Below are 14,865 nucleotides of genomic sequence, written 5' to 3'. Positions count from 1 at the left end.
ATCTGTACTAAATAACTAGAACTGTTTGACAAGACTTGTTTGTTCTTTGATTAAACAAAAGAACTCTTGAACCTTGTGGGGCTCAGCTTGGGAAGAGTGAGTTTGAGGCTGAGAAGTTGGAAGAGTCCTACAGGGACTTTACCTCTGGCAAAAGTCCCTCATGTTCCAAACAGAACATCCTGTGCTTCCCCTGCGTGCCTCCCTCTCTGTGCATTCCCTTCTCTTCCCATGCACGTTTTTCAATCCAGCCTGACAATCTCCAGCCTAGGAGGAAGCAAGCACCTTAAAACAAAACGCATTTGTACTTCCCAGCAGTTTCTTTGCTTGTCAAGCCTTGGCAGCGGCAGGGAGGGGCCATTCTGTGGGGACTGGAACTCTGTGTTGGAGGGAAGCACTGTGTGGGTCCCGCTCAACACAACAATCCCTCCTGCTGCAGCCCTTGTCCTCGCAGCATTGTTCCTCAGCCCTCTGCCTCCTCCTCCCCGCAATGGACGGTGTGAGTGCTGGGGCAGTGGAATGCATTTTCTGGAGAAGCGGGGGATGCTGTGTCGGGAGCGTTCGGGGCCAGGCTGACGGGGCAGCCGGGGCTGGGGAGGTTCCCTGCCCAGGGGGGCTGCATCTCCATCATAAATAACTTTAAGGTGCCTTCCAGGCCAAACCATTCTGTGCTTCTATCAGACAACACTCTCCAGGATTTCATAATCCACATGAAACACAAGGCTCTGTCATTAAATACTTTTATCCTAAACTTTTCCCATTTATCAGTTCCGTTTCAGCCACAACTGCTCCGTTTTTCTCCACAGGAGCTGCTGTAGCAGGAGCTGGGACACTCTGCGGTCATTTCACACGGGCACCCGGTCCCTCCCGTTGCTTCCAGCGTTCCAGACGGCGACACCGTGCCCTGTGTCGAGGCACAGAGCCCCCGCTGCCCTCAGGCGCCCGAAACACCGCAGGGGGTCCGCGCTGCCCGGGGCTGCTGGCAGTGCCCCCGACACACGCGGGGACAGCGACCTCAGACGGGACCCGCCCTTCCCTGCCCTATCCTTCCTTTCTTCCTTCCTTCCTTCCGCCTCCCTTTCCTCCTCCCTCCCCTTCCCTTCCTCTTCCCTTCCCCCTTCTCTTCCCTTTCCCCGCTCCTTTCCCGCCAGTTCCCGGCGGGGCTACGGCGAGAGCGAAGAGACAAAACGCCTGCGGGAGAGGGAGCGGGGGGCGGGCGGCGCCGGCCCCACCCCCGCGCGCCCCTTCGCGGCGGGTGACGTCAGGCGCCTCACGCGCCGCTCCGCGCGTCACACGCCGCGCGCGCGCCGCGGCCCCCTCCCCCCTTCCCCGCTCCGCCAATCCACGCGCGGCGGAGCCCGGCCGAGCGGCGCCGGCCAATCCCTTCCGCCGGCGGGGGCGGGACTTCCGCCGGGAGCCGGAAGCGGGTCTCTCATGCGAGCGGGTGGTTGAGTCTCGGCTCGGAGACGTTTCGGGCCCGGAGCCGCCGCCGCCCCCCCGCGCCCCCCCCCCGCCCCGCCCGCCCCCGGCGCTGCCGCCGCCCGCGCCCCCTCGGCCCCGCCCCGCGCTCCGCTCTCCTCCTCACGGCATCCGGCGGCGAGGCCCCGGCGGCGGCGGCGGCGCGGCGAGAGGCCCCGGCGCCCGCGGGAACCCGACAGGAGCGAAAGGCCCCGCGCCGGCGGAGCCCTCCCCCCTTCCCCGTGCCCGCCCGTGACCCCCGCGCCGAGCCCCGGCCCGAGGGCGGCGGCGGCTGTTGGTGACAGGTGAGTGCGAGGGGCCGCCCGGCCCGCGCCCTCCGGGCGGCGGCGCCCGCCGGGGCCGTTCCGCACCCGCATCTCCCGGTGCGGGGGGATGGCGGGGCCCAAGGGGGAGCGACGCCCCCCGCTCCGCCGCCCCCTCGCACCGGGGAGGCGGCCGGAGCCGCCATCTTCCCACCCGAGGCGGTTCCCGGGGGAGAGACGGGAGGGAGGAGGAGGATCCCGGCTCGGGGCCGCGGTGCCGGCGGGGGTAGGGCGGGCGAGCCGCCGGGGCCGCTCCCGCTGCGCGGCCTCGCCGCCCCGGGCACAGCGGGTGAGCTTTGCCCCCGCGCCGGCGGGGCCTTGCGGGAGAGCCGCGTGTGCCGCGGGGCCAGCGGGAAGGGGCGAGCGCCGGGGGGACCCGCCCGGAGCGGATGGGCGGCCGGGACCCTCCGGAGCAGCGGGCGGTGCCGGCCCCCGGCCCATGGCTGCGGGCGCGCCGCTGGCTTTCCCCGCGAGCCGTGTCCTGAGCCGGGGAATGGCCGGCGGGCCGGGGCTGCACAGCAGCACCTGCGGGAGCGCGCAGCGCTGCGCTGCCACCAGCATTCGGTTGTTGTTGGGCCTTCGGTAGCTGCTGCAGCCAAGTTGTTTTCACTCTCGGTTTCAGTTTGTCCAGGTGCTCAAAATTACTACGTAGCTTTGTCCACAGTTTAAACAGATGTGCACTTGCCAAACAGTGTTTGTTGTATTGAGATTCCTGTGTGGCAGATAAGTATAATTATTTTTATTCTGCAGGTAAGCGAATTGAGGCAAAGTGGTTAAGACTTGCCTGTGGCCACACAGACAGAGAGCTGGTTTCAAAACCACTGTTTAAACTTGAGTCACTGTTGGGGTAAAACCATGGGAATTCTGGCTTCCGATTCTGTCTTGTCTCTGGCCTAGTTTTGTTGGCCTCTGAATCCTTAGTAAAACTGGAGAAGGAATCTTTCTTAAGTACTGCCTCAAGGATTGCTATTGTAAGGTTCTGTCTTGTGGTTGAAGTTTCATGTCGAACTTATCTGGTTTTTACAGATTGGATAAATTCTCAAAGGTCAAAGCATGTTGTATTTTTTTCAACTTGCTGGGATTTCACAACTCTTGGGTTTTGATTCTGGTCTGGTAACTTTTTATCAGTTGAACTTTCACTTCTCCCTGCTGATTTGTTAGCATTTCTTCAAGTCAGTTCTCAAGATATGAAGCTAATCAGCTTAATCCCTCTAGCTATTACAACAGCATTAATATTTTTATATTTTGAATTTTTTTGTGAGAAGTGAAAGGGAGGTGAAAACTAGGCTGAGGCCTGATAATGCACATTTAAAAAACAGTATATATTTTATGTATAATGTCTACAGAAAATTTTGTTCTAGATGTGTTATTTATGTGTATATGCTCTTTATATGGAAGCCACAATTTCTGCTACATTTAACTGGTCTTACATTTTGGGGAAAAATAATCTTTATTGAAATGGAGGTAAAAGTTGTGCTTAAATGAATTCATTGAAAACATTTGATCTCTTGCATATTCCCTGATAAACAATTGTATGTAATTGGGTCCTTAAGCAGACACAATGTTCTGGGTTAGATTGAATTGTTTACCTTGTAATTTTTTCTGGTTTTTTTTCTTACCCATTTACACACAAAAATCTGTAAGGGAATAAAGGTGTCAGCACAAGTATATGCTGCCTTGGTAATTTTTTGTGTCTGGCTTTAGTGCCAATATACACATAGAAAGTACTAATGAGTGATATATATTTATTATATATATTGCTTAGATGTGGGGCTGTATCTTAAATCTGTTTCATTATAGAGTAGAACAGAAGATCTGGAACTGGAGGCAGTTATGGGGGCTTGGGGGTTTTGGATTCTTTGAGAAACCATGTAGGCAGTTTCTGATGTTTTATTTCGATTGGTGAGGTTAAACTTTTGGCTTATTTACTGAAATGCAAAGTCAATACAGTCAGGTTTGCCTAATCTACATGTTCTGTGCTGATCTGTTGATGCGTCTCTTATTAAGTCTCATATCTCACAGCGGCTTTGGCTTTAAATCAGTTGAGAGCTTAATTGGCATGGTAATATAAACTCTTTGTTAAATATTTATTACATTACCTCACAAAATGCACATGCTAGACACGGAAAAGGCATGTTTGTGACCATAGTGCATGACAAATATAAAGTGACAGCTTAAAGGTAGCGAAAACGGAGTTAGGAAAAACAAAGTAATAAGGTTTAGATGTGTTCCATCAGTTTGATTTTTTTTAAAACTGGGTACTAGGTGGCTTTTAGGACCTTCAGTGCTATTAATGTTTAATTCCATGGTGTCTGTATATATTCATCAGGCATTCACATTCTCGTAAATTAACAGGTAAGGCACACAAATAAGCACATAAAGAACTTGACTTGCCTTTTCTTGTGCCTGTGTTGGAAGGAGCAGGTTTTGCCAAGGCCGCAGCTTATTGATCTTGAAGAAGAGCACTCTTGCCTTGGAGGTGTGAAGGTGGCTGTGGAGGTAGCTCACAAATGCAGTGTCAGGAAGGCTGTCACTGGCAGGAAGAGATGAAGCAAGCAAAGAAATGTATTCTGGAGTCTGGAGAAGATTAAGCTTTGGGAGTGTGATTTGTGTGTGTGTGCGTGTACGCACACATGTGAGAAACTTACATGATGTAAGGTGTAATGAGCGTGGTTTACAAAGTTCTGTGTTCCTCTAAGCATTTGCTAGCAAAATGACATTCTTGGACAATAGGTTTGTCTAAATCTTAGACATACCTGTAGAAAATAATCTCAGGCTGCATTTTTTTTCCTGCCTGTAACACTGCACGTGACACTTGGCTAATAGGAGTATTAGAAGTCTCCTGCATTTGCATTCTGAATGGGCACACAGGTATGAGTAGGAAGGACAGGATGTTACAAAACAGGAAGAAAGAAAGAAAATTAACCCTCTCCCTGCAGTTTTGAAAGAGGCCATCATGTGTGGAGAGCTGTGTAGAAGATGAGAATAAAAGCTACTACTACTACTCTTGTAGTGGAGGCCCTGGAAAGCTGTTTAAGCAATGTTGTTCTGGAAGTAAGGCCTGCACATGGTGAAATCAATAGCATGATTTTAGTCCATATACCAAATCTAGATCGGTGGATTTCACCATGGAAGCCAGTAATTGAATTAGGGAGGGGAAAGTGATATACAGCATAAAACTAGCACTTTTCCAAAGTTTGTCATCCTCAAAAAATAGAAGATACACACACACACACCCTCTTCCACTTGAGTTATGTTGTGCTTTGTTAAAGGCACCAGTTCTAACTGTATTTGTATTTTCAAACTAACACGTTGGGAAAGCTCTTGTTTTCTTTTCCTGTGCATTAACTCCTCTGTGCTAAACTCAAGGCGAGCTAGTGTATCATAACGATAAAACACAAAAAATAGCACTCTTAAGCAGCTTTTCTGAATATAAAACTGAGTGATATTTCACCTGATCAAAAAGTGTTTTGGTACTGTGAATACTGGATAAGTAAAGAAGACCCATTGCTATGCCAAAAATCTCTTTCTTTCTCTTTAAGCATATTACTTTTCTAATGATAAAAATGTGTCTACAACCAACAAGTTTGAGGAACTTGTTAGAAACGGGAGATCAGCAGTTGATTTCTGTTCCACCCATTCATCTACTCAAGTTCTATAAAAGTATTTCGAGATAGAAACGGTTTCTGTTAATTGGTTCCCAGCTGGTGGTACCTAAATTTGGTGATGTGATGGAGCCAAGGATTTCTGAAATCATTGATCTTTCACATCTGTGTGTGTAGCTGTTCCATACCCTTTCTAAAGGGGGTGTCCCCCCATTTGGAGGCAGGTGCTGCAGAGCAATACCTGCTGACAACAAAGGCGCTTTGGAGTGCTTAAATTAGGTGTGACTACAATGCAGCATAAATGTGCGATTAGGATAGCTGTGACAGTGTTCATTCTGTGATGTGTGCTGCTGCAGGTATTTTGTGTCTGGGTATGTGTTTCAGGAACAGCAATTAACTCCAAAATTGGAAGTCTGACAGAGGTTACTAATATGTGGCTAGCTGCTTGGCCTAGAACATTGCCGGGAATTGGGGAAGTGCAGTTTTGACACCCTGATGAATCACCAATTTCTTTGAATCTTAATCTTTTCAACGCTCTCGTTTACCATGGAGGGCTGGGCTATGCATATTCTGGATCCTGTCAGTCCAGCTCCTTAATGGGTAGTTGAATGATGTAATACAAAAGGAATCAGTTGTTCATAAGCTGAATGGATTGCCACCTCTGCACTTCCAGCAGCTCTGTTGTTATTCTCATAAGGCTGTTGGCGTGTAAGGAGCTGGTGTCCCAGAGAGCATATCCTACAGTAAAGGTTTATTCTGGATTGCCTCTATGTTTACAGATGTATCGAGCACAGTGTAGGTGTATTTAAGGTTGTGGCAGATATACACAGCTTTGAGTTGTGGGCTATTGAACATACAGATAGAAATATAGATGTCTGTAGAAATGTATAGGCATCTGTCTACTGTTGTAGCCTGTGATGTATTGGACACAATTACTTTATCTGTTAGGGATTCTTTTCTAAAATGCCAATATCATTTCATTATTGAAAACAGCAAACACTGGCAATACTGACTTCGGAAATTACACCTTCAGATGCTATCAGAATTTCACATGCAATATGCTCAGAAATACACTGAGTTTTCAGTGTGAAGAATTTACAGTTTTTTTATGTAAAGCTTATGCTGGGCTCTTTGGAAATCTAAATACTGTATCACCTTATTTTGCTTTTAGATTTCTCTTGGTTTTTTTGCACAAGTATCTAAACAATATTTTCCCTTTGGATGGGTAAATTCCCTCTCAGCCTCATATGGACCCTCCCCTCCTGACTTCTGGAAGTCAGCAACAATAGTGAATACTTCATTGGTACTGTTCGTAAGGTGGACTTCCATCCATCTTGTAAGTGGAATTGCAAACTTGCTTAAAACACTGTGGAGATTTCTCTTATTTTATTAAAAGTGTTTATCAGTGTTTCTCAGCAGATCTAATGTTCTGCAGTCTGTTTTCAAGTAAAGTATTTTATAATTACAGGATGCCAGTGATCTGACAGAGAAACCCAAGAAACAAAATATTAGTGAAATAGTAACTATGTTGAGAAAAAAAAAAAAAACATAAATCTCATTTGGCAGAGACTTAATGAAAGGTTTGAAAGCTTTACAGTGATGTCTTTTGGCAGCTTTATGGTTTTGTTTTCGGTCACTGTTGGTATCCATGTGCGTATTTTCACAGGTTGTGATGCTGTCACAGGTTGCCCCACAACAGAGTCTGACTCTGACTGTTGTTCAAACAAGGAACTGATGAATCAACAGGCCAATGTCCAAAGTAGCTTGCTTTTCCATACCCTAGTGCTGAGGGCTTATGCTCAAATGTTTGGATGTATCTTCCTGGTTTCTGATTCTTGTTTTAGGAATTAAAAAGTAGAGCAAAAATGAAGAATGTACTGGGGCATGGTTACTTTAAGTGCTGAGCTACCTGTGTGTGCAGAATTTGCAGTCTTATCTTGGAGTTTCATGCCCATTCAATTTGTTGCTGCCCAACGGATGGGGACAGAAAATGGTCACCATGTTGCTGTTTAAAGCAGCAAGGCAAACAGTTTGGTCAGAATATCATTGTCTACATTGGCATGTCTCCCAGATCTTGGGTTTGTGTCCCTGCTCACATTTAAAGCTTCTTGTCAAATTCTTCATAATAAATGTCCAAAAAATCATTCTGTAAAGAAGGGAAGGGATTCTTTTTAATGAACATATGTTGCAGCTTAGCTGCAAATAGTCTATTTTTTATGATTATAATTTTCTTAGTTAACTTTATGTATTCTGACTGCCTGATTCAAGGAATCAGAGGAATTTTTAGAAGGGTCTGTGCCCAGTTATTTTGCCTTGCAAGGAAGGATTATTATCATTAAATCCAAGCTAAAATATTGGCAGTCCATCCTTTAACTGTGAGTCAAAACCTGAATTACCAGTAGTTTTGATTACAGTGATACTCTAGCAAGGTGGGGTGCCTTAGCTGTGAACAAATGTGCACCCAGGAGGTGATAATCTTTCATACAGTGTTTTAAAACTAAGCAAGAGTTGCTTCTGGTTTCGGTGAAGCCTGTAATGGAGGATAGTAGCCTTTATTAAAAGAGGAAGTAATACTAAAATGACTGGATTATTTGGGTTAATTTCTATTTTTGGTGGAGAGGTTAATAAAATATCATTGACAAAAAACATTAGCTTCCTTTTCTTTTACAAAACCTTAAAGTTAAATGATGCTTCTTCTGTAAGTAGTTAAATTTTAGATTTGGTCCTGAGCATGTTTCAAAACTTAAACTGACATTTTAGGTCAATGAATGCTTTTCAAGTCATCTGAAAAAAAACCCCAGAACTTGAGGGGAGTTCATCCCAAGCTGTTTGTTTTGCAGAATGACTGTTTCTTGAAGTAGTCTTTGCATTGTCAAGGATTGCTGTATATATTCATGTTGGAACAAAAATTGTCACTGTACCTTTTTGCTTATCACTGGAATGATCAACATCTTACCTCTCACTTCACTTTATGTAGGTATAGATCCTTTTCTCTCTTAGTTTTCTCAGGCCTATTGTGAGGGAAGATATATTCCAGGAGGACTATAGTGGTTGTCCCATTGGTTTGCATCGAATCTTTTCCAGAATTCTAGTTCTATGTGTGTTTGAATTTGAGATCCTTTGTGTTAGATTTCTGCTTCCCTGAATTAACAATTTATTGTATGGTCCCAGAATGTCGTGATAAAGAACTTGGCAAATCAGCTTTGAAGCTACATGTGTGCCTTAAATAATAATTCAGAATACTAAAAATATTAAGGGTCTTGGAAATTCCAAATGCAGCTTCTGACCTCCTCTTGCTTAAGTGCAACACTGCAGACTTGAAATGTGGAATCCAAGTAATATCAGTATTCTAAGATAAGACTATTAAGATCTGTTAAAGAAGGGCAGACTTCTAACCTCACCTTTGGAACTGCTCTAAATATTAATCCTATAGCTAGCTTTGAGTGGTGTTTTTAATCTTGTCTTTAATCATAAAATACTGCATTTGCTTCTACCAATTTTGGAATTTTTCTGAGGAAGATGATGTTCATAGAATCCTGCCTATCAGAGCTTGGTTAGTTGTTGCCTTTGCCAAGTGTCCCACCTAGAGTCAGAGGCAGGCTGTGAGTGCCTCAGCCACTCTCTGGCTAGCAGTGCAGTGAAGAATGCGGAAAACTTAGAGCTGGTGTTGGTAAATCATGAGGAGGAACATTCAGTAATTGAAACAAGGAAGTTCGTTGTTCCCAGCATTGCCAAACTGACACTCTTCATGCACAATATTTAACTTGTTCCCTCTAAGAAGTGTTAAACCTCCTGGGACCTTGTCATGTGTTACAGCATTTGAAGATTTAGTGGTTCTTTGAAGAACTGGGTGAAGCCAAATAGACCATCAGTTGCTGCCTCTTAGCTTTAAAAAATTGAAGCAACTAGTAAAATACTGTAGAACTGGCAGTTGGTTTGTTAAACAAACAAAATTTATGAAATGACAGGTCCACTTATAGTGAGCCTGACATGCTGAGATGCTGACGAGTATGTTATCCAGCAAAGTTCAGAATCTTTCTAGTTTTCACTCCAAGTCAGGAGTCAGTTTGTCTTAGACTGAAAATGTCTCATAGTGAAAGTGCAACAGAATCCGTAAACTTCACTGCTCTGTCTGAGCTCTTAGCATGCTTAATTGTTGCCTCCTTCAGCAGAGGAATAGGAAAATTAATCTCATACTTCCTTTCAATAACTACTTTAAAGAAAAGCAAACACCAGAAAAAAAACCCCTTACCTCATTGGTTATGTGAGAGCAGGCCAGCTATGTGAGGAAGGAAGGGAAACAAAGAAAATACATTCTTATGCAAGATATTATCTTTGCATAATAATTCCTCATATGTGCATGAATTCAGAGAAGGTCTGGTAGGATGAGGCAGTCTTGGTGTCCAGAGGGCCAAAGTAAACTTACCTGCTAGAAATAAGATGTTTGTCAAAACAAAGAATAGTTTGAATGAAATGGATCATAGTTCTGTTTTCTGATAGTCAAGTTAATCTCTTCATGAAATGTCTTGGTTGGCTGTGGGAAAGAGCAATACAGGCCTTTTTTAAGAGTTCAAGAGTTTAAGCTACCATGTAGTGTTCTGTATTGACTATTTAAATATAGTACAGGAATGAGCAATATTTTGTGAAATCCAGTCATTAATGCTAACAGATATTTGCTGCTGCCCTGTCTACTCCAAGCTTGAATTTTCTCACCAATTCAATTTACTGTTTCTAATCAATTTCTCTTCTGCTTTCTGTGTGTACAGAAGTGTTGTGCAGTTTTTGACTCATATCACATTAGTGCAAACAAGCAACATGGATGATGATAGTTGATTTAGGTGAGTTTTTGTATTTGATTGTGCTAAAATTTAGAAACATATTTTTGTGATGCTTTACATATTTTTTTCCCATCATTTAACATTTGCATAAAATGATAATTAATTTCTGGATCAGTATGCAGTATTTGGTATTAAATATTGGTATTATATTAAAAGCCTGGAACAGTCTCCCAGCTAATTTGTTGGCATAAAGATCTTTGAAGTTACTGAGAAGTTTTAACTTTCAGAGAAAATGCAATTAGCTTATCAAAGATGCTTACCAAAGCATCTAGAATTAATATCTATGCAGAAAGTAAGCAATTTTAGCAGTTAAATTTATGCATATTAGTAAAAATACCAAGACTTTTCTTTGTATTGCTTCAGCTGGGTCTTGTGTTTGCTGATCAGTATCCTACTGCACTGGACACTGCAAGCATAGACTGTTTCCTTGTAGCTTAGGCAAATGTAACAGGTAAATGCAGGTGGATGGGAGTGTTTCAAGAAATTAATGTGAGCAGTGGATTAGTATAATATGTGATACCTCTGATGAGAACATAGTCAGTTATTAAAAGATTTTACTTAAAGAAAAAGTCTTACAGAAGGAGGGAGCTTCCATCACATCCTGTAGTTTCTCTTAACCCATGTTAGGCGTAAGGGGGTTTTATATACTTAGGCATTATTTAGGCTGGCTGGTTTTAGAAGATTATATGCAAAATTAGTCTGCCTCTATGGTTAGGCTCATTTAACAAATGTATTCCAAATGGAGTTTGGAAGCAGAGGCAGATATGAAGTGCTGTGCAGAGTGTGGGGTCCAACTCCAAGCTTGTCATTCTGTAGGTACTTTAAAGCATTGTTTGCCCTGTATTTAGGCTTCATTAGTTTTCTGATTATTTCAGTGCCAGAAGAGCAGTGGCTTGCACTGGCCTGTCCTTTCACCCTTTAATTCAGTACAGGCGATATGCAATCTGCTGGGGTTTCTGTTGTGAAAGTCCTGCAGATATGTTACTGTAGCTTTACTTTCTTTTTTCATTTTGGAGTTATTTTGTTTTGGTTTTAAATTGCTGTTAGGAACTATCTGTGATGCTTTGTAACAGCAGCAACAGAGTGATGTGGACCTAAATTGTTCAGTTCCACTCAGAACTGAAGGATTTGGTTTGCAGTTCTCTGTTCCTCTGGTTTCCTAGAGCAGGACAGAAGGATTAATGCCACCAGGCATTCAGCTCGAGTCCTCTCTTCACTGCTCTTCTGGTGGTCACAGAAATAAAGTGCTTGTGAGGCAACTACTGTGTAGTTCTCTGTTTAACTGGAGAAGGGGGTGCTCAAATTTATTGAGAAGTCTGTTCTTGCTGGTGATGTTTTCTGTCCTGAAAAGTATGAAGTCGTGCCAGAGCTGGGAGGTAGGAAGTCAAATGCTCACAAATACAAGGGAGGGCAAGTGATGGAACATTTTAGTAGAAAATCGTTATACTTGGAGGTACTTACCTAATTTACTTGAGTAACAAATTCCTGATCTCTATCCTGAGAAAGTTAAAAGACCTTTTTCATTCAATGTGAGATGTTTTTTGCTTTTTCTAGGCTTTGGTAGTGAGTGTAGAATGTGTGATTCTACATTCAGCTTATCAAGAGAGAACAAGGTTGTGGAGAACTATGTTCATAATTAATTTATATTAAGTTTGCATTCCATTTTTCTTTTCAGAATTGTCATGATTTGGCTGAGCTACTATGAATTTAACTCTGCCATTTGAGGGGTTTCTTAGAAAATGCACAAATCAGAGAATTGAAAGATGAATTTTAATTAAGTCTCGTACTTTTGAAATCATCTGATAAGCATCTTATCTAACATGATAGTTATAATAGAAATTAAATATATATCTTTATGAATAACCTGCAGGGTGTGTGCTGTTAGTCCACTTACAGTGAGGAAAACAAGCTTGTGGCTTTGTGATGGATGTGCAACATGAAGCAACTCCTGTTAATTAATGAGTTGGGTTTCTTAATGTAATGTGCTTCAGCTGGCAGTCAGGAGAGTGCTGCTTCAGACTTGAAAACTGAGAAGGAGCCATAAGCAGACTGAAAACTGCTCATGACACAATCACTCTTGTCTTCAAGGCCCATGACACTCTTATCAGGCATAAACATTTCCTCCCAGTGGCTTATTCCCGCTTGGTAGGCATTCCTAGTGTTCTTAAATGGTAATATTTTTGTTAGATTATATACCATTAAACATCTGGTTTATTGCATTGCTATGGAGAATGTGGTCCACAGGCTTCTTGGTCCATCTCTGGAGTGATGTTTGAGTGCACATCAGATAGTAATTGCATGTGAAGCTTCTTGGTGTGCAGGAGGGCTGCAGAAATTCTTTGAGACATCATAGAGTGTTGTGAAATTATTTCATTTTTGTTAAGCACATATATTTGAAATACAGTGCATAAAAGACTAGATACAAATATGTTAATAATTACAATTTTTTGATGGAGGTAATCCTGTTATCTTCTGTGCACTGTTGACATCATCTTCTTGTTTGAGATGCTAAGACTGTAACTTTACCCTCTTCCATTTTTCTTGCTCTTCACCAAAGGAGTTTTTCATATGCCTCTGTACAGAATGCTTGTCATTTACCAGTATCAGGTTTCTTTGGTATTTTATCACCTTTGTTTAGTAACTTGCTGCTTGGCATCTTTTGGACAGCTAATTACTGTAATGATCTGGATTTCCAGACTTGCAGAGTAATCAGTTCTAGTGTGCTCTTTATTGCATAGGTTTCTGTGTGAGCAAGAATGCTCAGTAAGTGATGAGAGTTGTGAATTGCTTGGGAAGCCTCACACAGAAATGTTTAATAAATCTTTAAATAAAGAAATGCAGTGTTCCTTTTAAATAGCAAGATTTACTATTTCAGCTTTTCTTAAAGGGATAATTTTAAGGGATAATTAACAGAATTTCAGAACAATTTTGGAGGCTGTCAACCTTATAAACAACAGAAGAGATTAAAAAAAAACCTGTGAAGTAAATGCAGCAGCAACTCTAAATAATTTGTGCTTGTGTTTTCTGTTGAAGGATGTTAATAAAGTAGAGCATTAAGTTTTAGGTTCTTCTGATTGCCTTGTGCATTTTGAAGTGCCTTGGGTCTGCCAAGTGTTCTGTTGCAGATTTGCCCCCAGTGCTTATGACCATGTTCCTCTTCAGGAACGCAGAAGTTGCATTATTCTGGAGAGTGCTGGGGCATAAGTCATTTTCTTGGCAGAAAAGAAAACTGAAACAAATCCTATGGTACTTTTCTCCGTTTTTTTTGTAACCTATAACTTTCCAGTCACCATGCTGGCACGATGAAGATTTTGAAATCTTCCTCTGACGGACTTGTCTAAGTTGCTGAGTCTAAACACTAAGCTCCAGAGGTGAATTTTCAACTTTTTCCCCAACTGTTTAGCTAATCAGCAGTTAAATTGAGAACCTTGTGATGATTTTTAATAGTAGTGCATTCAAGACTTCTGTAGACACATGCTGTGACTAAATATTTATGTCGTGTCAGCTTTTTAATTGCCGTTGTGTAATAGAGATTTTACAACTGATGTAGGCACAGTGATGATTGCGGAGATCGCCACAAACAGATACACTGTGGTGTTGTTAGATTTCTCATCCACAGCTATTTTATCTGCTGTGGTAGTGGAACTTCTTCATACTATATTTTATTTTAAATAATGCCATTCTTTAAAAGCTAAATTGCTTGTCAAATCTGCTCTGTAAAGAAACTGATTTCCTGCTTTGAAGGGAAAGATGGAAACGCCTGAGTTCTGTCACAGGTTTTCTCTGTGAGCATGATACAGCTTGGATGATGTTATTCATCTACAGAATGGTAACATGTGCCCTGTGCAACAGGATGATAGCTCAACTCTTAACACCTGAAATTTTTTTTTTAAGGTATTCTGAAACTGCAGCTGATGAAAATTGAAAGTTTGTATCAGTGTCTATGACACTAAGAGGTAAACTTCCAGCTTTTCAGGATTAGGGTTTTTCCAGTTTTTCTTGATGATGCTGTTTAAGCTTAACCATATATCCTGTGTCTGAGGTGGCACCTTTACTGGGACTGAGAACATGATTAACTCTTGACATATTACATATGCTTTGGCTGTTCACAACGCTGGTGAAACTAATAAAGAAAAGTTAAACTTCTTTTAAAGAGGAGCTAATGTATTAAAATTGTAGTATCTTCTTGGAAAAGGCATCTCTTGTTTCTCATATCAATGTCTACGTGATGTCTTCAGCAGGTGCTAAAACTTTTTGGAGTTGAGGTCACTGGTACCTCTGATTACCTCTGCAGTGGTGTCATGGTCCTCATGGGTACACGAGTGTGTGGTAGATGGTGAGAAAGTGTTCTCTCTCATAGTAGAAAGAGGATTTCTGGCTTGCAGCTGGAAGTTTGTTGTGAGGCTCAAGTTAAGCAATGCACCTCTGTTTGGAAAACATTTTAAGCTTTCTCATGTTACTGAAGTGTATTTCTGTATTAGCCTTGTGAAAACTTTATCTTAATCTGTGTTTAAAGTTTCTGAAATGTTTGGTCGGAAGAATTCTGCACAAAGCCAAACTCAAATCTATTTTTGTTTGTACTTGCTGGAAGAGCAGTGAAAAGTTCTTTTATTCTAGTGAGCTTTTTTTGTTTTATGGTGTTTG

The 14,865-nt window shown here is 42.5% G+C and overlaps 1 protein-coding gene across 2 annotated transcripts in view; it reads left to right on the top strand.

Moving 5' to 3' along the window:
* The first annotated feature begins 1,502 nt into the window (after nt 1-1,502).
* Nucleotides 1,503-14,865, top strand: part of LARP4B (La ribonucleoprotein 4B) — a 55,923-nt gene continuing 42,560 nt past the window's right edge. The window contains exon 1 of one of the 2 annotated variants that reach the window (XM_079300611.1): nt 1,503-1,760. The gene's annotated coding sequence lies outside the window, so the exon portion shown is untranslated. Of the gene's footprint in view, nt 1,761-1,931; nt 2,068-14,865 lie in introns of those variants that run through there. The other variant, XM_079300610.1, reaches the window with a different exon arrangement.

The sequence above is a fragment of the Erithacus rubecula genome (assembly GCF_903797595.1).
Source record: "Erithacus rubecula genome assembly, chromosome: 3".
Classification (NCBI taxonomy): domain Eukaryota; kingdom Metazoa; phylum Chordata; class Aves; order Passeriformes; family Muscicapidae; genus Erithacus; species Erithacus rubecula.
This window is presented reverse-complemented; position numbering and strand designations above follow the sequence as displayed.